Here is a 25582-nt window from a genome sequence, read left to right as displayed (position 1 = left end):
GAGAGACCTGGAGCAGTGACTCCCCAAAGTAAGCCCTCCCCACCTCAGTCCCCAATACACTAATAATAACATAAACAAAAACCATCCCACCCAAGGTGGCCAGCTCCCCAACAGCATCACCTGAGGATAACTACCAACCTTCAAATGCACATACCCACATACATATAAACACACACCTCTTTATCCATATGTGTACACACATACACACAAACGGAAATGGGTGACAATAGTCATTTGGGCCCAGAAAATTGGTGTGTGTTGGAGATAGGATTCATTCTTCCAATTTGTCCCACTGTGCTATTTTAGCTTGGATGTAGGAGTATAATCCCATTTAAGCAGAGTTTCAGTATATCTAAGAACAAACTGTTAATACCCAAAAGGGCAGCATTCTCTGCTGAAATCGATCAGATACTAGTTTTGATGATGTCTCTCTTAAATTCTTGCTTTTAGTAAAAGCAAAAATCAGATAAGATTGCTGACTGATTTGAGAACCCACCGATGATAAGAAACAGCCCATTCAGCTCTGATCTCCTCCTCGTGACTCCGACGGCATGGCTTTTCTCCTGTAATGCTGATTCCTTCGTGACCTCTGTCAGTGTATCATGAAGATTTTATACATGGATGTCCTGTAAGACTCGGCCCCTGCTGGCCTCAGCAAAAGGAGACTGATGCTTTACCAAATAGTCCAATGTAGGTCTGGCTGCACCCAGCCTAACTCCTCACTGTTCTCTGCTGTTCCCTGAGGTGACCCACTTTGGACAAGACTCCCTTCGTGCTGGTGAGGCACTCCAAGGGTGGAGGCATAGGTTACACACAGCCTCCCCCCAACTCTCCGGGGGTGTCCATGGGTCATGCACTTCTGAGTGCTTTCACAGAGGATCTCGGTGAGGTGGCACACCTGGAGCGTTGACTTTTCACTTCCTCTCTTCTGTTTCCTGTTTGCAATGGCACAGACATTGGCAGACCCAGAGCATCTGTTAGTCTAGTGTCCCGTAGACCTCAGACACCAGAGTGCATATCCTCCAGCGCTCAAAGCTGGCAGAGAAAGCAATGGTGCTGACCAGGGAAGTATTTTGTCCTGTGCAATACGAGACCTAAAGGAGTTATGGAAAAGGCTCAGCTCTACTTGGGAGAATGAGCAAGAGTCTCCTGTGGGAGGTGCCATGGAGTGGAGACTTCTCTGAAAGGTGTCTGGCTTCCCTAGCATGTGCCTCGGGAGTGGAGTAAAACTTTGACAGAATGAGAAGCACACTCACAGGCAATTGAATCCTGTTCTCTTTTCTCGCCTTCAAATGACCTTTTCTCTGTCATCCTCCCTTCCTGTGTGGCAGTCGCCACCACGGCTAGACCTTCCAAGTTGGTCATTGGGCTCAGCCCAGCACAGAGGGAAAAGGCTCAGTCTTTGCCACTCACTTGGCACTTACCTGTGGCTCATGTCTCCCTCCCCGAGTCCTGACCTGGCTTACTGTGTACCCTTTCTAATCCAGGCCCTATTAGATGGCACCAGTTCCCCCACAGTAGCACAAGGGATGTCTTCAAGGGCAGACTTGGCATCAGAAATAATGGAGGCGGCTTAGGGCCGTATTTAAGGAGTGCTGGATAGAGGGTGGATCTGACGGGGAGTATCAGTCCACTGCTGTGCTGGAAGCCAGCAATCCAGGACTCTTGAACCTGACAGGGGTGCCAGGATTAGGAGGGAGAAGAAAGCAGTTTGATTTATGGCTGAGGTGGCCTTGAGGAAAGGTGAGTGCCTGGGTTGGTATTACAGGTTGCAGTCAAATGTCGTTACAGTGGTATTGGGGTCAGCCGGCACTGTCACATAGGCAGACATGTATGAAGGAGGACAGTTGCAGGTGAAGAGAAAATTACCATTTGATTGCCAGCTGGACCTGTGATGCCTTCCCTTCATCTCCTTGCAAATACATTTTGGGATCCAAGAAATCATTCCTCATGCAGTTCTGACACTTGAAGTCCCAGGGAGGTCACAGGGATACACACAATCAGGAGTGTGTGCAAGCTACCACCAGTGTCCTCTGTGTGCCTCCGGAGACTGAATGGTGGAGAGGGAGGAAGGTCCACGTAGAGCTGTGAGGCCAGTGTGTGTGTCCGTGGGAAGGAAGGACGCACGTCAGGGCACGCTCCTTCCAACATGTCCTGTGACTTCCAGCCCAGGAAGACCAGAGCCCTGATGTGTTTGTCTCCAGATCAGAAACTAAGCTAGACCTGAGCCCTTCCTAAGTGGCTTATACCTCTAAAGGCTTCAGCAGAAGCGTTGGGAAGACTTTTGTGAGACCTAAAGATTTTGAACTCCAGTCAGAAAATAGGAACCCAGTCAGGTGACCCTTCAAGGAGGGACAGAGCTCTTCATCCCAGGCAGTCATCAGAAGCAGATAGTGTCAGTGTCTCTCTTCCTAGCGTAACAGTCTGACCCTAGGTGAGAAATACCACAGTGCGAGTGGACTCGGAGAGAAGTTCCTAGTTTTGAAGAGAAGCATGAGCTTGTATAAGAAGAATGAAGAAGGGACCAGGGTAGCTGCAGGACATAAACATGGAAGCTTCCAAGTCTCTCCTACTGTAACTGTCTCTCTTGATCGCACCCACCCAGTGAAGCATCCCTGAGTGTCAGTGTGGAATTGGCTCTGGGGACCCCCACCCGTACACAGACCCAAGCCTGTGTGCGTGTAGTATTTGTAACCTACAACACAGCCCCCCCCCCCCCCGCCCCTGTGCTGTCCATCATCTCCAGGGTCTGAGTAGAATGGTTTACAATGCAAGGCTGGACAAACTTCTGTCCTACTGTCATTTTAGGGAATAATGACCAGGAAAGCAGCAGGTGTGTGTTAGCGACAAATACAACTTTTTTTCTCAAATGTTGTTTTATCTCCAGAACACTTGACTCCATTGATAAGACACAACACTATGGTAAGGGTCACACTGCTTTTGCTTGATATTATTGCAGCTAGCCCTATACAGAGCCCCACATGGGCAGTAAAGTTGGTCCACCTTACGACGGGCAGAACATTGGCAAGGGAAAATTACGTACAGTTTTCTATTCATCGTTATGCAGACTTTCTCCAGCAATCTGTTTGTTTATACTGTTTATTTTCATGTGGTTAGCTGCCTCCCCCTCCCAGCCCCCCGTCATCCTATGTGTATAGAGTATTGCTACCTGTACAACTGCCTTGTTCAGAGGGGTTTTTGCGGGTTTATGCCTCATCTTAAAGTTACCCTAAAATCCCACCGGACAGAGAAGCTGTCTTCTATGAATCTTTTGAGTTCCCAATTTAGAACGTGTGATGGGCGCCTTGTAATTGATCATTTCTCTAGGGAGACGCTGAAGCTTTTATGAGCACAAGAATGATGTTTTCTATCTGTTCTTGTCCCCTGCCAGGAGCGTGCACACAGTAGGTCTTGTCTCAGGGGCAGAACATCAGCTCTGGCAATGCAGCCATGCTGGACGGTGTTGCTACCACAACAGTGCTTTGGACCTAAGCCTGTTGCAAGCACACACACACACACACACAGGCATTTGTTTCCTCTGTTAGCTTTTCCTCTTTGTCTCCTTTCTGCATTTTTTTTTTTTTTTTTTTTTTTTTTTTTTTTTTTGGTACGTGACCAGGCTCTGTTCCTCTGTGGGAAGCAGCAGACAGCTTCAGTGGATAGGATGTTATATTCACATGTGGAGCGTAGCCCCAGAGATAACTACACGTACCAGTGATGGGTCAGTGGATTCTGTTACATGCGGGGTTCTCTGATCAAAAGAATTAAGCTTCCTTGATATGTTCAAAAATAGTGTATTTGGGCCAACTCTGGGATGGATGAAGAGATGTTTTTGATATCTGTCTAGGTTGAGAGCTTTGGGTTATTTTTTTTCTCCCTCTGTTTTTTTCTGAAGTTCCAGAATTAGAATACATTTTCTCCTCAATTTGTTTTTTCAAAGGGTCACCCAGAATTTCTGGGCAGTATTTTCTTTCTCCACTAGAGTTAAATTAGCTTGGTGAACTCTTTAAGAAGGACGCGTTCCTTCATAGTTCCTTCTTCCTGCCCATCCCTACATTCACCTTTACCCAGTGAAGATTCCAAGACATGCTTCTGTTGAAAAGAGGCATTGAAATAGGCAGGCACAGCAGAGCTTGCACTTGGGAGAGATGGGGTATAACTTGCCTAATGGCATAATAATTGACTTTTTTTTTACTACCCCCCCCCAGTCACTTTAGAAGAATACCTTGCCTACTTTAGCAAAAGCCCCTAATGAAACATGACAAACCCGGAAAACGTAGCAGGCACCTCCCCAGCTCGCCCACCTCCCCATGATATTTTCCCAAGTGATCAGATGGAATATTATTTCTGCTATGTGTTAGCCAAGACCCTACTGATCATCACACACCGCTCCTGCTCCCTGCTGAGACCGAGTCACCAGATAAAACTCTCATCTTCCGTATTTAAGACTAAATTTCTGTGCATTTTAAGCACAGGTCCTTTGCGTGATACTTTTTATGCTTGTTTTGTTTTCCTCTCGGGTATAAATCTTTATTTGGTACCTTCTCTCTTCTGTGGTGGGATTGGCTTTTTAGGGCAAATGAGAATTTTTGAGAGTAATTAGGCCCCACCCCCACCCCCATTTTCCAATCTGGTGGCTTTCACAACTGCCCAGCCTCAATGACAATGATTTTTAAAAAATATTTTTTTTTTTTTTTTTTTTTTTGGCATCTCACATGTGGCGCTGTGGTCCGCCTTGTCTTAGAGGCACATCAGTTTTGCGCATCAATATTAACAATTCAAACATCCTGAAATGCTAATAGCACTAGTAAGCTTTTAATTCCATGGAATTTATTGCTCTCTGTATTTCCATGAATTTATAACGCTTTGATTCTTAAGAGCCCCATTTAATCAGTTTTGCCTGGCACCGCACATAATAAACAACTTGCTGGTGAAAAAGTGCCACTTGGGGGAGGCTGCTAACAAGGAAGTTAAATGCTTCTGCCACTAGCCGTTTCGGCGCCGTATTTTTCATGAGCTGTAATGTACTTTGCCGGCTTTCGAGCGAGCGAGCGAGCAAGCGCTGGTTAAATCTGGTGACAACACCGAGCCCACTCCGACGCTCCCAGCTCAGACCTCGCTAGGTGTTTTTGCAAAAAGCACAGAAGAAACCTACGCTTTTAGCCTCCCCCCCCCCCTTATTTTCCCCTTCTCCTTTAGCTTAATGGCTCCTAATACTTTTTCATTATCTTTACCTTAATCTTTTAGTGTATGATTTATGGACTAGATTGGTGAGTGATATTAGTGGGCAAAAACAGCCATTAGAGGTTGTTAAGGAACATTTGTTGTTTATTTGGCGGCCTGTCTATAAAAGTACACATGATGGCCCTAATAGCGAAATATCAAATTATCAACTGCTTTAAAGCAGAAAATGTCATTTGTTTCTCAAAACTGCACCAACTTTATATAATTGCCCTTTTAATTATCCCCAGTGGCCCATGAAATTTGCAAAATAGAGCATCAAAGGTTTGATTTACTTACATGTTGCACTTTGGCGGGATTCTTAATGAATATTGTTTAGTTCTAATGCTGGGATGAAATTTGTTTATAGTGAGGAAGGCACTGCTGGGAGGGAGGAGGGGTCATAAAACCCCATCAGGGGGGTTTCTGGGGATGAAGCAAAATGGCTATATTCTTGGACCTAACATTTTGAAAATCCTTTTTATGGTGGGATTTTATTACTAATTCTGCTCTAAATGAACAATCGGTAAGTTTTGCCATCCCCCCCCACCTCCCCACCCTCCCCACCCCCGCCCAGTTAAGCAATCTCGCCATAGCTTTCCTGGGCACTGGAGTAGCCATTTGTTTATTTCCTGGCAGTTTCCCATTGGGGGTCACCTGTTTCTTCAGAAATGGAGTCTCCAAGCTGATGTTCTGAACTGGGTCTCTAAAAGCTTTAGGGCTGTCTGTAGGAGATGCTTTCTACCTCTGAATACCCGTGGGCTGGATTTCGGCTGGGAGTCTCCTAGCATCCCTGGAGCTGAGTATGCAGCACACATTTGAGGTTTCCTGGAATCGTCTCCTGCTGTCTTCCTAGAAGTTTTGTGAGCCCTGTCTATATGTGATGAAGATTTAAAAAAAAAAAAAAAAAAAAAAAAAAAAAAAAAAAAAAAAAAAAAAAAAAAACTGAGTCTCCGTGAGCCCAGGAGAAGGAGAAAGGGGTTCTGGGAGGTGGCTGGGGAGTGAGTTTCCATCCCTCTGTCTATGGTTACTGTCTTAGATTTTTGTCTTCGTCCCTCAGAGGTGAACGATGAGGCTACACCTTGGTTGATGAGAAAGGCGGTGATACAGGCTGGCGATAGCGAGACCCTGGGCTTGATTGCAGCCTGGCTCACCCGGTACAGGAAGCGTAGTGCTTCTTGCTGATAGAAATATTCAATAATCCTGGGGTGGAGGTGGCTGCTGTGGAACATCACTTGTTCAGCACCTCAGGGTTGACAGGACACCAGTGATAACCACCCGTTGGGTGTGGCATGCCTCCTTGCATTTTCCTGGTCCTGTGATGAGAATGTCATGAGGGACAGAATCAAGGGACATAAGATTACCTCTCTCATTTCCCCTTTATCTACCTACCCTGTCACTTGGTTGAAGGGGCAGATGTGACTTGTCTCCACAAATTCCTGTTGGTTGTTGCTTGGTAACTTGTTCTTCTCATTGATGTTATAAAGATTGCTTCTGCTCACCATCTCCACTCAGGTCCTGAGCGCATCGCGCTTGGAGGATTTCGTCCTTATACCCCTGGCCCTTTGTTCCCGCTCCTCTGAGACCAGCAGTCTCCCCTGGGAGCTCTGGAATCACTCTTGTCATGTCTCAGGCACCTTGGAACGCTGGGGCTCAGTCTTTACCACGTGGCTGCACCTGACATTGACAATTATTTTCTCCCTCTTCCCTCTAACTAAGAACAATTTCAAAGCTCAGATAATTTAAAAATCACTAGCACAGGGACAGGTTTCATGGCACTCTGTCTACCAGAAGTGGTAATATTTGCCTGGTTCAGCCTCTTTTGTTTTGTATGATTTTGCAGAATTCCATCGCTGCTGCTCTTTCCCAGTAGCATTCCCAAATTGTGTCTCTGACTTTTTCACCACAGGACCTAGTCCTTCCTGGTACAGTGGTTCTTTAGCCCTCCACACCAGCAGTGTGCTTCCTGCCTGCCTGCCTGCCTGCCTGCCGCCGTTTTCCTTTTCATGGGCACAGTCACAGACAGAGACGCGGTGAAGTGCTCGGAGGCCACTTGCTGCTCAGTGACTTTTTGTCGCCCCTGGTACTTCAAGAACGCTCAGACTCTTCAGTTCCTTCTTCTTGGGTTTTTATTTCTTGTTTTGTTGGCGATCTCTTCCATCTGAATCCACTATACCTTCCTGTACTATGAAATCCTTTCTTTCTTTTTTTTTTTTTCCACATCCACTAACGAAAAGACCATTCAGAACTCAGACAAACAGGGTTATTTCCAACTTCTCCGGACTTGGGACACATGAATGTACAATTTAAAAACAAAGCCGATTTGTGAAATTTATGTCGCTTTTTCTGCATTTAATTGAAGTAGGTTCATGTTGTCATACTCCCCCCTCCCACAACATACAATGTAGTATGATAACATGATTCACTGTCCTCTTTTGTATGTATATGTATGCTGGTACACATGTATGTGTGTGTCTGTCTGGAAGCCGAAAATCAACCTTGGATGTTGCCAGCCACATGGTTTTGGATGCGGCTTTTGGCACTGCCCTAGAGCTCACCTTTGAGCTGGGCTGGCTTGGCCGAAGTCCCAGAGATCCCCCTGCCCCTGCCTCCTCAGCCCTGGGCTTTCAAATGCACACCATTAAGCCTGCTTTTGTGTGGGTGTTCCTCGCTGAATTTTTGGGCCCGTGACAGCAAGCTCTTTCCGGAAGGATCTACCTCCCTAGCTCTGCTCACCATTACCTCTGATGCATTCATGGTTATGAGTCCTAGCCATAGACCTTCAGTTGCAAATACTGTGATGGAGAAGTTAGTTTAACCCTGCCATTGTGCACCTGCACCTGCAGGTAAAATCTGATTCGGAAAGAGTTTTGACAGTCCAGAGTTGTGACATTGTCCCAGAACTCCCATTGCCCTGAGTTACAGGTTAGTGAGTTTCTTACCTACCCCCAAGGCTGCCACATTTCCAGGCATCTTCTGTCATTCATTCATTCTCTCTCTCTCTCTCTCTCTCTCTTTCTCTCTCTCTCTCTCTCTCTCTCTCTCTCTCTCTCTCTCTCTCTCTCTCTCTCTCTCTCTTTTCCTTTCTGGCTTACTGATTTGTCTCTGACTTGGACTTCACAGCCCCCAACACATGCCCCTTGTGTGAAACATGAACATACCAGACGTTGGGGCCCAGCACTGAGCACTGCCCTTGAACTCTGTGCCTCAGGTAGCTGCCAATGAAACTGGAGTCTTTTGCTCTCCATGACCTTTTGCACTCTGGGGCTTGCTCTTAACTTCTGGGACCTCCTCTGTTTCCTAGGAAACCTGGGAAAATGCACTCCTTCCTTTTGATGCCTGAAATGGCACCTTGGTTGTTGCTCCCCCACCACACACACACACCCCAGTTCTGATGAGGGCTGTCTTCTGGTGCTTGCCACCTTGTCCTAAGCTCTCATTCTTCTGGGGTGCTCCAACTCTCGGTGCCCCAGGCACTGTACCTTACATCACGTCATTTGCAAGCTCATAGGCTCTTGGTTCTGTAGCTGACCTGGGAAGCCTGAGCCTGTTCTTGGCCTGCAGTGTCTCATGTTTTCCATTGCGTCTCTCTATGGGTGAGTGAGACACAATGGGTCCAGGCAGCTAGATGCATGGACAGCTTTGTCTCCTTCCTGCCTTCACTTACAGGATGGTGTTCTCTCTCTCTCTCTCTCTCTCTTTGGATGCAAGGCCTGGAAGAAGAAGAAGTCACAGAAGTAGGTTTGTCCTCTCTGGTCATGGATTTGCCTCGGAGTTTATTATGGAGGTGCTGAGACTCAGCACCCTTCTGTATTTTTCTGTTCCGCCTTCTTTGACACCAGGCGGTCAGAATGATCGCTTTGCTCACAGCCCGTGCTCCCGCTCCTGCCTCTGACTTCTCATCAGCTCACTTGTGGCAAGGCCTGGCACGGCACTCGGTGTTTGGGAAGACTGGCAGTTTTGCTTTCGTTCAGTGCTGCTGGTAGACCCAAGGGAAGTAGAGGGCGGGAAGCTGTTTGGGGTTATAGAAAAGGAAGGGAGGATTTGTTTCTTACTTCTGTTTCCTTCCTCAGCTCCTCTCACATGCCTGGAGCTTTCATTTCTCAGGCCAGAGGTGGGCTTGCTATGAGGCTTACATGTAAAGCTTTGGAATGTGTAAGAGTGTCATTTAGCCTGGGCGGTGGTGGCGCACGCCTTTAATCCCAGCACTCGGGAGGCAGAGCCAAGCGGATCTCTGTGAGTTTGAGGCCAGCCTGGGCTACAGAGTGAGTTCCAGGAAAGGCGCAAAGCTACACAGAGAAACCCTGACTCGAAAAGCCAAAAAAAAAAAAAAAAAAAAAAAAAAGTGTCATTTAGAGCCTAATGAGCTGCACCAGCTGTGGTGACACCCACTTGGAATAGCACGTGGAGGACTTAGGTAAGAGGATCTCAAGTTCAAGGCCAACTTGGATGACAGAGACACCCCTAGTCCCCACAGCTCATGCCTGGACCTGATGGCCTGGGTTTGCATCTGGCTTGGCGCTTTACTAACTCTGTGATCTTGTGCAAGCAGCCTGCCTTGGGACCCTTCTTCCTCATCTGGAAAATAGGGACATCATAGGCATTTAACGAAAGGCTACTGTGGGAATGAAATTCAGCGGTGGGTATAAAATCAATAGAACAAGAGCATCGCTCACAGTGAGTACTCAACAAATGGTAGGGTTGGTTTTTTGTTTTTTTTTAATAGTCCTTGGAGTCCTGAATAAAACACAGTTATCAATCATACAGTTCTGCAGCTCCCCTCTCCCCACCCCGCACCACAGCGAGATAACTACTGGATCGGCAGCTTGGCGCTTTGAAATCCAGAGCTGATAGCTTTGACAGGAGGGAAGGGGACGACATCCCTGTCCCACCAGTACAGTGTGCAGCCGGCAAGCCCAAGCAGGATGAGGGACAGCTGCCAAAGCAATTAGGGATCCAGTTAGATCCCCAGCACGCCCTGTCTCGGAGCTCTTCAGCTTCAGATGTGCACACGTGGCCATCCCTGGCTCTCCAGGCCCAGTGTCAGGCCTCTTCTGGGTCTTGCGTTTCTCATCCTCATTTGACTGAGCTTTGGAATTAGGAATTTTACATTTTTTTTGGCAGTTTACCATAAATACTTCATTGGCCCTGGGAATTGATGTGTTTTGAAAAAAAAAAAACAAAAAACCCATCATCTTTGCCTAGCTTTTCAGTCCAGGGCAATTCTCCAGATGTTAAGTATCCATGATAAGGTGGTAAGTATTGGGGGCAGGGGTCTGATCTTGTGGTCCCAATGTAAAGCGACTAAGAATTATACTGTCCTTTGCATATTGATGCACAAACACGTCCCTGTCTAAAACTCTCTAGACTTATAAATTGAAGTCATATGGAAATGTTGAATTCCCCAAACAGGATTCTTCTGGTTACTTAGCTCTCTGATTACTATGGCCAAAATCACTGAGAGGAAAGGCCTATTTGGGCTCATGGTTTCCAAGAATGTGGCTCGTACTTGTTTGGTTGCTTGGCCAGCACATCATAGTGGTAGGTGTGCATGGCATAGGAGTTTCCTCACTTCAGAGTGGAAAAGAAGCAGAGAGAGACAGGAAGAGGCTAAGATATTCCTATAGACCTGCCTTCAGTGGCCTGCTTCATCCAATAAATGGCTAGCTCCTAAAATTTCTGGAACAATCAACACAGCATTGTTTATTGGGGACTAACCTCCCAGCACATGTGTTTTTACTGTGTGTGTGTGTGTGTGTGTGTGTGTGTGTGTGTGTGTGTGTGTGTGTGTAGGGCACTTGATAACTGGACCAGAACAGGTATCTTCCTAGATTCTGGGACTCTTGAGTATCAACAGCCACTATTATGTGGTAGATTGGCAGTGGCCCTGTGTGGAGAATCCATCTGCACCCAGGAATAGCTTCTGTATGATAAAGTTGGGAAGCTGGGCAGCAGGAGAGGCTGTATGTGTGGGCACAGGTAAGCATCACATTTTCAGAGACGATTTCTCACACTCCTCCAGTCTGGATTAGGTCCCTGATTGTATGTTTGGATAGCAGCACACACTTTTCTCTACTACTTGCCGCCATGACTGATTATTTCTGAAGCATCTCTGTTCTTGTGTGACTATCCACAGGTTTTATAAGTTCCTCAAAGGCCTGGTTCTGTATCCATTCCTGAATGTCCTCTCACACATCCCAGGATGTCTGTACATGCAGGATTTGATATTAATATTTACTAACACTGACTGGGAAGAAGAACCAAGCATTTTTATTCTTTTGTTCAGTTCCTTGTGGGTTTTCAGTTGTGTGTGTTCTCTGTGCACATGTGCATGGCTGCATGTGCTTGTGGAGGCCAGAGGGTAACCTTCAGTGTCATTAGGTGCCACCCACCTTGTTTTTTGTTTTTTTTTTTTTTTTTGAGATGAGCCCATCTCTCGTTAATCTAAGAGTTCTCTGATTAGGCCAAGTGGCTGTTCAGTGAGTCCCAAGGATCTGCCTGTCTGTGCCTCCCAAGTGCTGGGATTACAAGTGTACATCACTGTACTTGACTGTTTTATAGGAGTTCTGAGCATCCAACTCAGGTCCTCATAATTGGAAGGGCAGCCATATAGCAACTGAACTGTCTCCTTAGCCCCTTTGTTCTTTGCTTATTTATAGGACATTTTCCAGGAAGGACTGTGTTGCAGTTAGGATGGAATTTTTCCTCATTGATCAAAAACTGACTATAGTGATTTAATCCAGGGAATGGAAACTTTTGTTTTATTGTGGGCAGGGCAGTAAAAAGAGACCAACAGTGACTATTTCAGGCATCATGGGCTGAATATAGTCCCTGTCTCAGTTCCCCAGCTGTGCTTTGGGGGCATACAAACAACCACAGACTATGGTAACAGAAATAGCATGGCTGTGTTTTGAGGCAAGTCTTGAAAATGGGCTCCAGGTTTGGCTTCTGGTATTCTGTCTTCCATGGCTTTAACCATGCAGAAGAGGGGGTGTTCTGGAATACTGTCCTCTAGGCCAGCATGGCCAGTGGGCTCTCCTAAACTGTCTATTTCTGCCATTACCCACAGGAGACTTGCACAAGATTGGGCTCATTAATTTTCTGTTCTGGAGATGGGAGGGGCTCATGAAGCCTTGCCTCTCCCTGAGGTTTTATAGTCAGTTAATGGTTGCTTGGGGGTGGGGCTCTTAAGGCCCCTCCTCTCCCCGATGTTTTATGGACAGTTAATGGTTGCTGTGGGGAAGGGCTCATGAGATATCTCCCCCCCCCCCATGCATCTCTCTCTGGGGATTGACAAACAGTTAACAGCTGCAGGAAAGGACGACGATGTTTTCCTCCAATGTCTAGCCACCTCTCAGTTGCCACACTGCTCCTGTAAAGAATACCAGTTAAACTCACTCATCACGGAGCTGCCTGAGGTGGAATCCCTGAGGTGGAATCCTACCTTCCTTTCTGCTGTCAGTGGCTGGGCATTTTTGTCCTCTTCAGACCCTGAGCCTTGTCTTGGATGTTGTTCATATACCACCTTTAGTTTGTGACTTTTGTTCTCATGATCTCAAGGGGACCCTTGTCTGTCAAGACGTCACAGGTGTGTCTTCCATTTGGGTGAACAGAGGACAAAGGGGCTTCTCTCCAGATTTTGCTTCATCCTTTAAACAATATGGACTTCTCTAGATCTGTCTTCAAAATTAGTCAAGTGTTCCTTAGCCAAGGATGTGCAGCAGGGTTGCATCTGGTGACCAAGCCTAGGATTGCCAGTGTTTTGGTGGCGCTCACTGAGGCGTGTGGGAATTTGGTCAGCAACTACCCACTCCGCTCAGTGGTCTTTCGTCAACAAAGGCTTGTTGATTATGTATCCATCAAGAGTGTCACTGTGTAAGTGACTTTTGTATATTTGCTTTCATTTGTGGGCACTGTTCCGGTGACCTTGGCTTCCCATGTCTCACCTTTATAATGGAAGTAAGTTGCTTTTACTTTGTGAAGCTGGGAGGGGAAAGCAGGCCCTCGGAAGGTGCGTGCAGCCTTGGCCTCTGTCAGCATCCAGCAAGTGATAAATACCTATCCAATGGTACATGTCTTGTTCTCCTCCAGCCTAGCAATGTTCCAATGATGGTTTCATCTCCAGTTGATCTTTCTAATAGATATGTGTTTATTCAAAGTCAAGGAACAGGGAGGCATGCGGATAGAAGCTCTGGCATAATCCAAAGACTAATCCAAGCTGTGGGGGAAGACTGGAAGCATTTTCTTTGTAGACATGGGCACTCTATAAGATTTTGAGCATTGACAAATGGACCCCAGCCCAAAGTTTGAGGTACCCGACAATAGAATATTGGGAGCCAATCTCACAAATGCGATGTTGGATCCTCGCAGCAGCTATTGAAACTGCCAGCCATCCAGTTTTGCCCGCTGTTTTATTATTCTGTTTTCATTTTTAAGCACATGTAAATCCCTGGGTTGATATTATTCTGGACAGGGATGCTGGCTGGCAAAGGTTGTGCCATGACTCTGTAGAGACTGTGGCATCAAACACTGTGTTTCTCATCTTAGAGTGGTCTGCAGAGGGGAGTGGTCTGGAGAGCAGGTAATGGAAAATACTGGTTGAGACACTCTTGACTGAGACACTACCTGTGTATTGGAGGGGTGTGTGTACATGTTAGTGTGGGGGGTATTGTGTTGTATGTGTGTATATATGTGTGTATTAATGTGGGTGTGTATATCTGCATATTAATGATGGTGTGGGTGTGTGTGTGCATGTTTATGTTGGTTGTGTGTGTGTGTGTGTGTGTGTGTGTGTGTGTGGTGTGTGTATATGGTGGTATGTGTGAGTATGTGCATGTTAATGTAGATGTGGGTGTGTGAGGAATGGAGGTGGGTATATGTGCATATTAATGTGGTTCTAGGTATGTGTATGCATGTATATGTGTGAGCCAGAAGATGATGCTGTGTATCTTTCCCAATCAGCACCTGTTTTTTGAATGGGTCTAATGGAGCTCACTGATTTGGTTAGACTGGCTGGCCAGTATGCTTCAGGGATCCTCTTGACTCCAGTCCCCAGCACTGAGATTATAGATGTACACCATCAAACCCCCCTTTGCACATGGGTTCTGGTGATCCGAGCTTATGCCTTCACGTGTGCACTCAACAACTTAACAGCAGCTTGAAGTGCTCCTGATTTTAAGTGAGTCCCCTTTGGGGTCCCCAGATCTCCTCCAGCCCCTGGAGGAGAAGTCCTTTCTCCAGTTCATCGTACATCTTTTGCAACTGTTTGCCAAGGTTTGTCATTTGGCAAATGGTGTCTTTCAGCCACCCCAAGAAGCAGGCTCGGGATCTGCTGGGTTAGGTCAGGAAAGAAGCACACTACCGAGAAAACATGCAGGAGGTTTATTTCTATGGCCCTCTAGCAGAGTAGCCTTCGATGTGTCATTTTCAGAAAGCAAAAGGCAAGCCTCAAATTAGCAGAGAGCCCCAGCGGAAATCTCTTCTCCAAATCCATTACGCAGGAGATGAGCTGGGTAAACACAGAGACTCTCCCATTTAGACTCTGACCCTCACTCAGCAAGGGGAATGATTTGTTTCCCACGTTGGTTCCGTGCCCACCTTTTTGCGAACCTTTTAATTTAGAAGAGACATTGATTAATGACGCTTTTGATCCGCTGAATTTTTTTTTCTTTTAAAGGGCAGCCTCATTCTTTTCTACATAAATTTCATGTTGAAGATAAACCATGAGTAGAAAAATGATATTGCTTATTTATTTCCAGGGGTGTTAGGCATTGACTCACTCCCTCTCCCCGTCCCTAAGGAGTGGGTACCCTGGCCTTGATGATCAAGGAGCCACTGGGATCCTGTCATTTTATATTTTGAGGCTTTCATGTCATGTCTGGTGTGTAGTAGGGACATGCCAAATATTTGTTGAGTGAGCAAACGGGTGAATGAACTGGTAAATACTTAATAATGACCTTGTGTGGAGAGCGAACCTCAGAAGGGTATTTCTGATTTCCCCCGCATGTCATCCTATTGTCAGTAGAAGGCTAGTCTATGTATGGGCTACGATAGGCCTTCTTTTCATCTTGAGGTGATACAAATGAGGCCACCCATACTAAGAGACCTGTTTGCTCAGCCTCCCCTGATAGTAACCCCAGAGTGTTGTCAGGGGACAAGGAGATGAGACCATCAAAGACCAGCAGTCATGTTGTAGTCTGTGAAGGTTTCCACAGTTGCCATCACTGGGGAGGTGGAGACAGGTGGACCCCACAGTTGACTTTCCAGCCATCTTAGTCTTCTTAGTGAGCCCAAGGTCCTAGTGAAAGACCTTGGCAGACAGGAACAACACCCAAGGCTCTGGCCTCCACGTGTCCACATGTGCACACCCCCACAGCTGTGTGCCTGCATACACATGAACATACACACCCTCCTTATTCATACATACAGGAGTAATGCGTTTTATATTATATGGAGAAGAAGTGACAATTGACCAAGAGTGCCATTCCTTACACATGCTCCTTTGAAAACAGAACAGAAGCAAAAGCTTACTATGCTTTATGATCATTAGTTTGAGTGTCAGCAGCTTGGCAGGGGGCATCTAAATGCAAGAGGCATAAATGTGAGGCCGGGTAGTATGAGCCTATCCCTGGAACTCTATGACTTCGTCTTGTGTTACCTTGAGGTGCTCTAGGAGTCCTGCTCAGCTCAAAAATCAAAAGGACTCTCCCCAGGAGGAGACTGCACTAACAGCTCAGCAGATCCCAACCGTGATTAGCAGCTTATACTCAGGAGCAGGCTATTTGATGCAGAAATCTGGAGGAGGGGACACCTCCTGTTTAATAGAGTTGATCTCTTGTGTTCTTTAATAACTGGAGAGGGGGCAGCTGGTCACGTGGGTCCTCTTGAAGGTCCAGTCTCTCCTCTCCTGACCACCCATCCACCTTTGATCCGTTTGGGCAGCTGCCTCCACGGCCATTCTCCAGGATGTGTTTCTGTGAATTCCTATGACCTGGAAAGGCACTCAGTGTGGCTCCGTAGATCGTGGTGGCTTCTTCCTTGTGGTTCGGTGTGACAAGAAGTAAAGGAAGGGAATGGCGTTAATACGTTGGGTCTGGACACTTGGGCTCGTCCTTTCTACCCGGCCCAAGCCCTGTCGTGGTCTCTCTCACACCGTCCTGTGAGTTGCTCTTGCCGTGAACGACCCTTTGAGATGCAGTCTTTGGTTCACCCAAATTACAAGTCACCGAAATTGGTCCACATATGATACAGAGACGATCTAATCAATCTAATCCCGAATAGCATCATGCAAGAAATTTGGGAAACATGAAGCTAAGCCGATTTCATCCTAGAGTGGAAAATGCTACCGTGTCCACGAATTGACAAAAGTCAGCCATCTTGTAAATTCCTTAACAAGGCATGGTTGAGAGGACCCTCTGCTCACAATGGAGCAAACGTGGGGTTAGAGAGATGGCTCAGCATCGAGGAACACTGGCTGCTCTTACAGAAGACCCTGGTTTGGTTCCCAGCACCCACATCAGGCAGCTCACAGCCTCCTGTAACTTCAGTCGCAGGGGAGCTGAGGCCCTCTTCTGGTCTCTGTGGGTACCTGCTCCTGTGTGACTCACGCATACACTCGGCTCCATACAGATAAAATAAAAGTAAAGACGTTTTTAAAGCCGAGCAAATGTAAGTGTTCCCCTTGGCAGCCTTTGTCTATCCCTGCTGTCCTCCCTGACGTGGTAGAAATGCCACTGCTTAGCTTTGCATTGTGCCCCCCACTTGGACCTTCATCTTCTTTCCCTGTTGTGACACCCTAAGCCACCCTCTGCAGCACAGCTCCTGGCGTTGTGGCTCTAAGGGACACAGGTCTCCTTCTGTGTGGACAATGTTACCAGGTGTAGGTGTTTCATCTTGACCACCCCCCATGACCACTCCCTTGTCTATCCTCTTACTTCTTACCATTGTCCATCCACAGACCACTTAGTCTGCACATAACCAGCTGCCTTGAGGACTAGGTCCCTTCAGTAGTTGCCACGGTATTCGGGCTCCCGACAGCATCAGAATCTGAGAATCGGGAACGTGACCATTTGGGACGTTTCTGAGAACTTGGTGCTAATTTAGCAAGCCGTTCTGAATCCTGTCTGTATGTCTTCCCTTGCAGTCCTCATGTTAACCTCATGAAGACATGCCATCACTGACTCCATTTCACACACAACAAAATTGAGACACAGAGGTTCAGCACTCACGGCGAGGGCACACACGCAGGTCTGCATGTTGAGCCCGGCCTCTCCTGGTTTTTATTATAAGGATGTGAGTGTGGTGCACACTCCTTCTGAGCAGTTCTTAACATCCCAGTCTTAGCACTCTTGCAGGGAAGATTTCTCTGTGCTCCAGATTCTCTTTGTAACTATTATTAGCAGTGACTCTGGTCTTGGGCTTCTTTCAGTTAGAAGAGCTCTCTGAGGTTGAGATCACAGCTCCTTTCCCACCCCTCCCATAGCCTGAGAAGTAGCTAGGCACTGTTTGTTTAACCCCAAGCGTCTTCCTACTTTGTAGTCTTCCTAAAAATAATTGATTTTTTGCATTGATGTTTTGCCTGCATGTATGTCTGTGCAAGGGTATCAGGTCCACTAGAACTGAAGTTACAGACAGTTGTAGTGCCATGTGGGTGCTGGGAATCGAACCCAGGTCCTCTAGAAGAGCAATCGGTACTCTTAACCACTGAGCCATCTCTCTAGCCCCTAGCTACTTTCTATTATCATTGCTTTCTGCTGGAAGAATCAACCCTTGGCCCCTTGGCATGGCCTTCAAGGCCCTTCATTCCCATGTTCCAGCCTCTCTCTCTCTCACCTCCCCCTTCTCTTCTCCCAGGCTTATCATAAAACATATGGGTGTCCTACATGACACTGGCCCTCGTTCATGAGCTGAGGGGGACACAGGCATTCTTGGTGAGCTAACCCCAGACCTCTTCCCTGCCCTGCCCTTGAACTTTTACAGCTCATGTTATTGCTTCCTTCAGATTTGAATGCCACTCCTCTCCTTCTCTGTCTCCCTATTAAAGTCCTACTCATCCTGCCAGGCTTTAACCTCCAGGAGGCCTTTTCCTTTGAACCCAGCCTGTGTGACTCAGTCCTTTGTCTGGGCTCCCACAAGTGTGTGTTTGTACTTCATTATAACCTTTGTTCAAGTCTGCTCTGTATTTTAGTGCGTTCTTTTCAGATCTGAAAGCCACAAATTCTTGCCTGAAGGTAACAATCCATTTCATTAAGTTTTACGTGCCCCAGAGCACCCTGTATGGTTCTCGGGTTCTCCATGGATGTTCTTCAGCACACCGTTTCCAGTTTGTTGAGGGCCCACTGTGTGTCCAGCTGCTAAGGGAAGCTAGGTCTGGTGGCCTCTGTGATCCCAGTTACTTGGAAAGCTGAGGGAGGAGGTTCTCAAGTTCAAGGCCAGCCTGTACAAAATGGTGAGACACTATCTCAATAGAAAGGGTGAAAAGAGGATTGGAAATACATACAACATAGTGGTAGAGCATCTTCTGAGCATGTGCAAGGCCCTGAGTTTGAGCCTCATTACTTCAAAAAGGAAAAAAGAGCGTACGAAGTGTTTTGTTTGAAGAAGTAGTTTATAAGTGTAGATGTTCTTCCCACTCTACAGATGGGAAAACTGAGGTTCAGAAAGGTTCTGCTTGGTCACTGCGTTGAAGAGCAGCCATTTGTGCACAACGTGTGATGTTCTTGAGATCATGGTATCTGAGCAGTACACAGTAGTGATTTAACAAGATTACAGATCCATAGTCCTTCTGTAAGTATCCTTATTGCTGAGTTCATCTGTATTTGTCCTGGAAACTTCCCCGTTTACTTCCCTCCCTCTTTTGCATGTCCACTGGGTGTTTTGTTTGCTTTCTTTTACTGTATGCACTGTTCAGAGTTGGAAGGCAGGGTCCCTGTGGATCTGTAGCTCTTGTTTCTTGAATGACTGTCCTCCCATTGTCCTGTTGAGTTCAGAGCAGCAGGGGTGATGCAGAAAGCACACTGTCCCTTGTCTGTCCGTCCCTCCCCCCCCATTCTGTGAGGCTAGCCCAGCACAGGTTTAATTATTTCAGCTCCTCCCTTCCCATGACCTACAATCCAGCTGGGGTCTCCCTTTCTTGGGCCATGAGTAGTGGAGACTGGTGTGGCTAGCTAAAAGGATGTGTTAGCTCACCGACCAGTAGTTTGAAAAGGACAGAAGATCAGGAAAGGCCAGGCAGTGTTACAGTTCCCGGCCTACAGGTCTCTGTGACAGGGTGACAGGTGTGTTTTGGTGCTCCCGAAATCCTCCTGCCCCTGTTTTCTCTGTCTCATCCCTCTGCTTGGCAGACTCAGGCTGGTCATACTACACATCTGCCCTGGGACGGAGAGATAGTAGGGGACTCCAGGGTGAGTCCACCCATCCCCTGCTGCAGCACTAGTGGGGTGCATCTCATTGAAAGAAGCTTGAACAAGAGGAGATTCTGGATGCCCCGACACTCAGTAGGCCCTGTTGCTTTAGCTCTCTGTTAGCGGTGAAGCTGGCTGGAGAGAGGAATAGTTTTGCTGAGTCCCATGCTGCAGAGCTTGATATCAGAATCTTGACTCTGCTGGTGACCTCAGGGAACCTTCCTTCTCTACATCACAGCCTGCCTGTACTTCTGAACCTGGTGAGTATTCAACTTGTGCACTGATTAGGTATCCCTAACCCAGAAACCCCAAAAGTTTTTGCTCACCAACATCATGCCACAAATGGGAAATGCCATGCCATGCCTTATGTGGTGGCATGAACACACTGACTATAAAAATTCTCTCCAATCTGTGTGTATATATGGTATGGGTGCAACATGGATTTTGGTTTGGATATGGGCTGCACTCTCAAGGTATTTCATTTTGGAGATGCAGACATTCCAAAAGCCAAAAGACTTTGAAATGCAAAACATTTCTGGTTCCTGAAGAGATCTTGTGTGTGGTAATACACCAGGACCCTGTAGCTCAGCTCAAGGCTGAAGACTTCCTTCCAATAAGTCCTAATAAAACCCAGCCTCTGAAACCCCATCATCAAATAATAAAAGAGCAGCAGAGTAAATGTACAATTCATGAGATTAATATAGAGCAGGAAGACAATCTTTTTTTCCTAATAATCTTTACTTTTATATCCTCATTTATGGGGGTGCTGTTTAATTTCATGTTCATTTACTTTAATTACTTCTCGCATGTAGTTTTCAGGGAAGTTTGCCATTTTCCAACATCTAAAAGATGGCTTAACTTGAGTTTCACTTCAGACACTGTTAGAATTAATATATAATAAAACCCAATATGTATATTTCTCATTTTTTCACCTCAAAGGATTATTCATCATAATAGAATCAGCTTTTTTTTCCCAAGGAGATTTTTATCAGACATACAAGTCAAAGTAGTTGAATGCATTTCTTCTGTTAATAAACACAGGGATGGATGTATTCTAGAAACATCTTTTCACTCAACTTCAGTCATAACAGCATTTCCTTGCCCTAAGATCTCAACCAGCAGATGACCAGGGTGTGGTGGGGGAGGGGAGAGGCACTATAAATTTACTAGTCTAAAAGTAGATTGCTAAGAAGGGAGAATTTGGGGGCTGAGGGAAAGAAAGGAAAGATAGAAAAAAAGTGTAAATCATGAGCAAGTGTATGTTAGATATTCTTGTAGCATGAATCCTGAAAGGTCTTATTAATAAAAACAGACCTGGAGCCAGGTATTGGGGTGACTGCTGGAAGATCAGAGAAGCAGAACAAGCCACAGCCTCCTCACCCTACCAGTTCCTCAGCTGATCCTGTTTCCTCAAACTGGAAGCCTCTGAGTCCTCATCCAAATGGATCTCAGCTGAACGGCTGCTCAAAAGCCTAAAAGCTTAACCAAGCCAAAAGCTTCTAGTTTCTGGTCCTAACACCTTATATACCTTTCTGCTTTCTGCCATCACTTCCTGGGATTAAAGGTCTGAGTCACTATGCCTGGCTGTTTCCAATGTGGCTTTGAACTCACAGAGATCTGGACAGATCTCTGCCTTCGGAATGCTAGGATTAAAGGTGTGAGTGCCACCATTTTCTGGCCTCTATATCTAGTGGCTGTTTTGTTCTCTAACCCCAGATAAGTTTATTAGGGTGCACAATATTTTGGGGAACACGATATCACCACACATTCTTCTTAAAACTAGAGTGATTTCTCCCTGACTCAAAACAAGAACATTTTAGTGGGGACAGGCTTTGGGGCATTTGTAGTGGCATTTATTTGCATGTGACCTGTGAGGATGGTGCAAGACTCCGAAGGTGCTGTGTTACCTATGACTTGAAATGTCCTGGGGTTCCAGTTTAGAAGATATTTACATTAGAGGGAGAGCATAGTCCTGTCAGATGGAGGTGGGTGTGACGGCTGTGACAGGTTTGGTTAGCTGCTTGCTTTGTAGGTTCCAGGTTAATTGTGGGAAGATCTTGGCTATGAAACCATGGCAAGCCCTTACAGGAATTGGGGGGGGGGGTTGTTCTTTCAAGTGAGTTTATTAAGGGAAGTTGTGATTACTGACTCACAGTGTGGTAATGTGGGCCAATGGTTCGTTCTCTCTCTCTCTCTCTCTCTCTCTCTCTCTCTCTCTCTCTCTCTCTCTCTCTCTCTCTCTCTCTCTGTGTGTGTGTGTGCTTTTACATGTGCATGGAGGTGCCTATGTGTTTGTATATGCATATGTCTGGAAGCTGGAGAACAACTTTGAGTGTATTTCCTCAGATTCCATCTGCTTTCTATTTTGTATTTTTTAGGATGAGGTCTCTTATTGGTCTGGAATTCACCTAATGGGCTAGGCTGGGGACCAGTGAGCCCCTGGAGCTGCCAGTTTCTGCCTACTCAGCACTGGAGTTACAAAAGTGTGCCACCACACCCAAGTTTATTGCTTTCTCTTTGGATTCCTGGGGTCAAACTCTGGCCCTCGTGTGTGAGCCAGGCACTTCACTGACTGATTCATCCGTCATGCCCAGCCCAACCACTGGTTCTTAGCATGAGGCAGTCAGGTGCTCCATCACATTGTTGTCCCTGTGAAGATCCTAGGCATTCTCTGGAGTTCACAACCCAGAAGAGCTTCCTTCATTCTGTGACATGGGGCCAGTTGGATGATAGGTAGGAGACAGGATGTAGACTTCGTTCTTCCCATAGTGAGGACCAACTGTAGTGAATGATGCCAGGGAATGGAGGGCTTCTGCAGAAGCTGCTGGGATCCAGTGTATGAAGGAGATGGGAGAAACATGTTTTAGGGCTGTAATGAAGCTCTCTTCAGTATGGAGCTGAAATTTACCTCCTCTAGTATTTTTGCACAGGACTGAGAATAAAAATGGTTATGATTGATGAAGCACCCAGTATATATCTAACTGTAAGTTCGACTAGAGGGACTTTTAAATCACCCAAATGAAAGATTGCATTATCATGAGCATTAATATGTAACAGTGAAGTGTGTCATTGCTGATCCTGAGTCCTGGCATTCACAGGGCTTGGGGAGGCCAAGCCAACCAAAAAGGAGACACTTTCCGGCAAACGCCAGTCCTGGCTGAGATATGACCGGTAAATAGGACACACTCTCTCAGTCTCTCTGTGTGTGTCTCTCTCTGTCTCTTTCTCTCATTCTGTTTGTGTGTATGTGCACCCACGTGCATGCATGCATGTGCACACAGGTGCCTGTGCACATGTCTAAACATGTGGGTAAAGGACAGAGGACAACCTTAGGTACTGTTTCTGAGAAACTGTCCACCTTCTTTTCTTGAGAGATCTCTCACTGGCCTGGAGCTCACCAGATAGGCTAGACAAGCTGGCCAGGGAGTCCCAGGCATTCCCCTTTCTCCACTTTTCCAGTGCTGGGATGGTAAGTGTGCAGCCCCATGCCCAGCTTTCTTACATGGGTTCCAGGGATTAGATTCTGATTCTCACTCTTGCAAGACAAGGGCTTAGCTGACCTAGCTAGCTCCCCGGTCCAAGTGATTATGACTCTACACAAGCTCAACTTTATTTTTCAAGATGGGGTTTCTCTGTGCAGCCCTGCCTGTCCTGGAATTCACTCTGTGACCAGGCTGGCCTAGAATTCAGAGATACACCTGCCTCTGCCTCCTGAGTACTAGGATTAAAGATGTGCACCACCACTGCCTGGCTACAGAGGTTAATTTTTAAAGCTATTGCTTTTATTTCATGTGTAGGAATATTTTACCTGAATGTATGTATGGGTGTCATATTTATGTCTGGTACTTGTGGGGGTCTGAAGAGGATTTCACATCCCCCGGAACGGGATACAGATGGTCATTAACCACCATGTATGTACTGGGAACTGAACCCAGGTTGTCTCCAAGAAAAGCTAGTGCACTTAACCACTGAGCCATCTCTCCAGACCCTTCATAGATGATTTCATTTTGCAGGCCTATCCCATTTTCTTTGTCACATGGTGAGGGGCTCAAAGGGGATCCCTGATGTCCTCATTGTGAAGGGACAATTAAGATCAAACAGAAGAGAGAAATTATTTCTAATGAGACGTAGGAAAGGCATGAGGAACTGCAAACTCTAACTGATTAAGGGCATGAAATGCAGTTGCTCGGTGTTCCTATTTTTTTTTTTTTTAACATTCTAGTTTCTACTAACACAATGAAGAAATTGTGTCACTTTGACTTATAGAAAGACAATTGAAAATGAGAGAAATTGAGCCATTTTTAACCTTTTAAAATATTTATTTTTATTTTTGTGTATGAGTGATTTTACATGCATGCCTGTTTGTGCACCAGTGTGTGTAGTACCACAGAGGCCAGAAGAGGGCGTCAGATCCTTCGGAACTGGGTTTGTTGACAGTGGTGAGCTGCTGTGTTGGTGCTAGGAACTTATCCCAGGTCCTGTGTAAGAGCAGGGAGCACCACTCTTACTTGTAGGGAGTCATCTCTCCAGCATCATCTTTATATATATATATTATATATATATATAATTGCTTTTTATTATAGATTTTTTATTTGTGTGTGTGTTATCTCTGAGTGTCCCTTATGTGTGTGGAAGCCGAAAGCTACTGTCAGATCCCCTGGCCCTGGAGTTACAGGTGTTTGGTAGCCATCATGTGGGTGCTGGGAACCCAGCTCCAGTCCTCTGTAGGAGCAACAAGTGATCTTTATCACTGAACTATCTGTCCAGCCCCCATTCTTTTCTATCTATTGCAGACTAAAGTGTTTTCCTTCAAATACTATAGAGTATGTGTCAATAGGGAAAAAATGTGTCCTATATGCAAAAATATTTTCAAAGTCATAATTTACCTCTTGTCAAAACTCAGGAGAAATTCAGCAATTGGAAGCAATATCCTTACGCATCTACTGTTTAAAATGTGCATACTACTTTTATGTCTAATTATTTAATTGCATAGTTATTTGTTTTTTTTTAAGTTTCTAAATTTATTTAATTTTCTTTTATGTGTATTGGTGTTTTATGTCTCTGTGGGTGTTGGATCTCCTGGAACTGGAGTTACAAACAGTTGTGAGCTGCCGTGTGGATGCGGGGTACTGTTCTTCTCCAGAGGGAAGAACAGCTGGTGCTCTGAACCTCTGAGCCGGCTCTCCAGCCTTTATTTGCATATTTAAATGAGTAAATACCTTCTACTTAGCTTTTTGTAGCTGTTGTGTTTATCTACTTGTCTTTTTTTTTTTTTCATTTCGTTTTGTTTTGTTGTTGTTTTTGTTTTTTTCAAGACAGGGTCTCACTGTGTAGCCTTGGCTATCCTGAAACTCACTATGTAGGCCAGGCTGGACTAGAACTCACAGAGACCCACCTACCTTTGCCTCCTGAGTGCCTGGATTAAAGGCCTGTGCTCTTATTCCCGGCTTTAATAGACTTTTTATAACGTAGATGGATCCACTTACTGTAGGCTGGGGATGTCTAGATGGCCTTTCATTTCCTTCATTGGCTGGTGGTGGACTTGACTGACAGAGGGGTGGTGCTGAGGGTTCTACCAGTACCGCCAGCCACCATTTTCATGCAGGAACCACAGTGCCAGATGCCAAAGGCCCATCTCTTCACCTTGGTCTTGCCACAGAAGGAGCAAATATACTTGGTGTGCTGGCTGATTTTGCTTCTTCACCATTTCCCATAGGAGGGCGCCATAGCAGGCCTGGAATTTCCTAAGGATGCTGTTCTTGCTGCATTTAGCCTTGTAACTATGACCTAGTCTTGAGCCTGCAAGTTATTTGGAGTTAAGGAGGTAGGGTGTCACACTGTATTCCAGGCTGGCCTCAGACTAATTATGCAACCCAAGCTGGCCTTGAACTCGGGCAGTGCTCCTGCTTTGGCCTGAGAGTATTGATTTGGCTTAGTTAGTTACTGCTTTCTGTGTCCTT

The 25582-nt window shown here is 46.1% G+C and overlaps 1 protein-coding gene across 7 annotated transcripts in view; it reads left to right on the top strand.

Moving 5' to 3' along the window:
• Window positions 1-25582, top strand: part of Foxp1 (forkhead box P1) — a 524457-nt gene that overhangs the window by 203989 nt on the left and 294886 nt on the right. The window lies entirely within an intron of this gene.

This window comes from Peromyscus maniculatus, chromosome 3 (genome assembly GCF_049852395.1).
Source record: "Peromyscus maniculatus bairdii isolate BWxNUB_F1_BW_parent chromosome 3, HU_Pman_BW_mat_3.1, whole genome shotgun sequence".
NCBI classification, from domain to species: domain Eukaryota; kingdom Metazoa; phylum Chordata; class Mammalia; order Rodentia; family Cricetidae; genus Peromyscus; species Peromyscus maniculatus.
The sequence above is the reverse complement of the archived record's forward strand: the minus strand, read 5'-3'. Positions and strand labels throughout refer to the sequence as shown.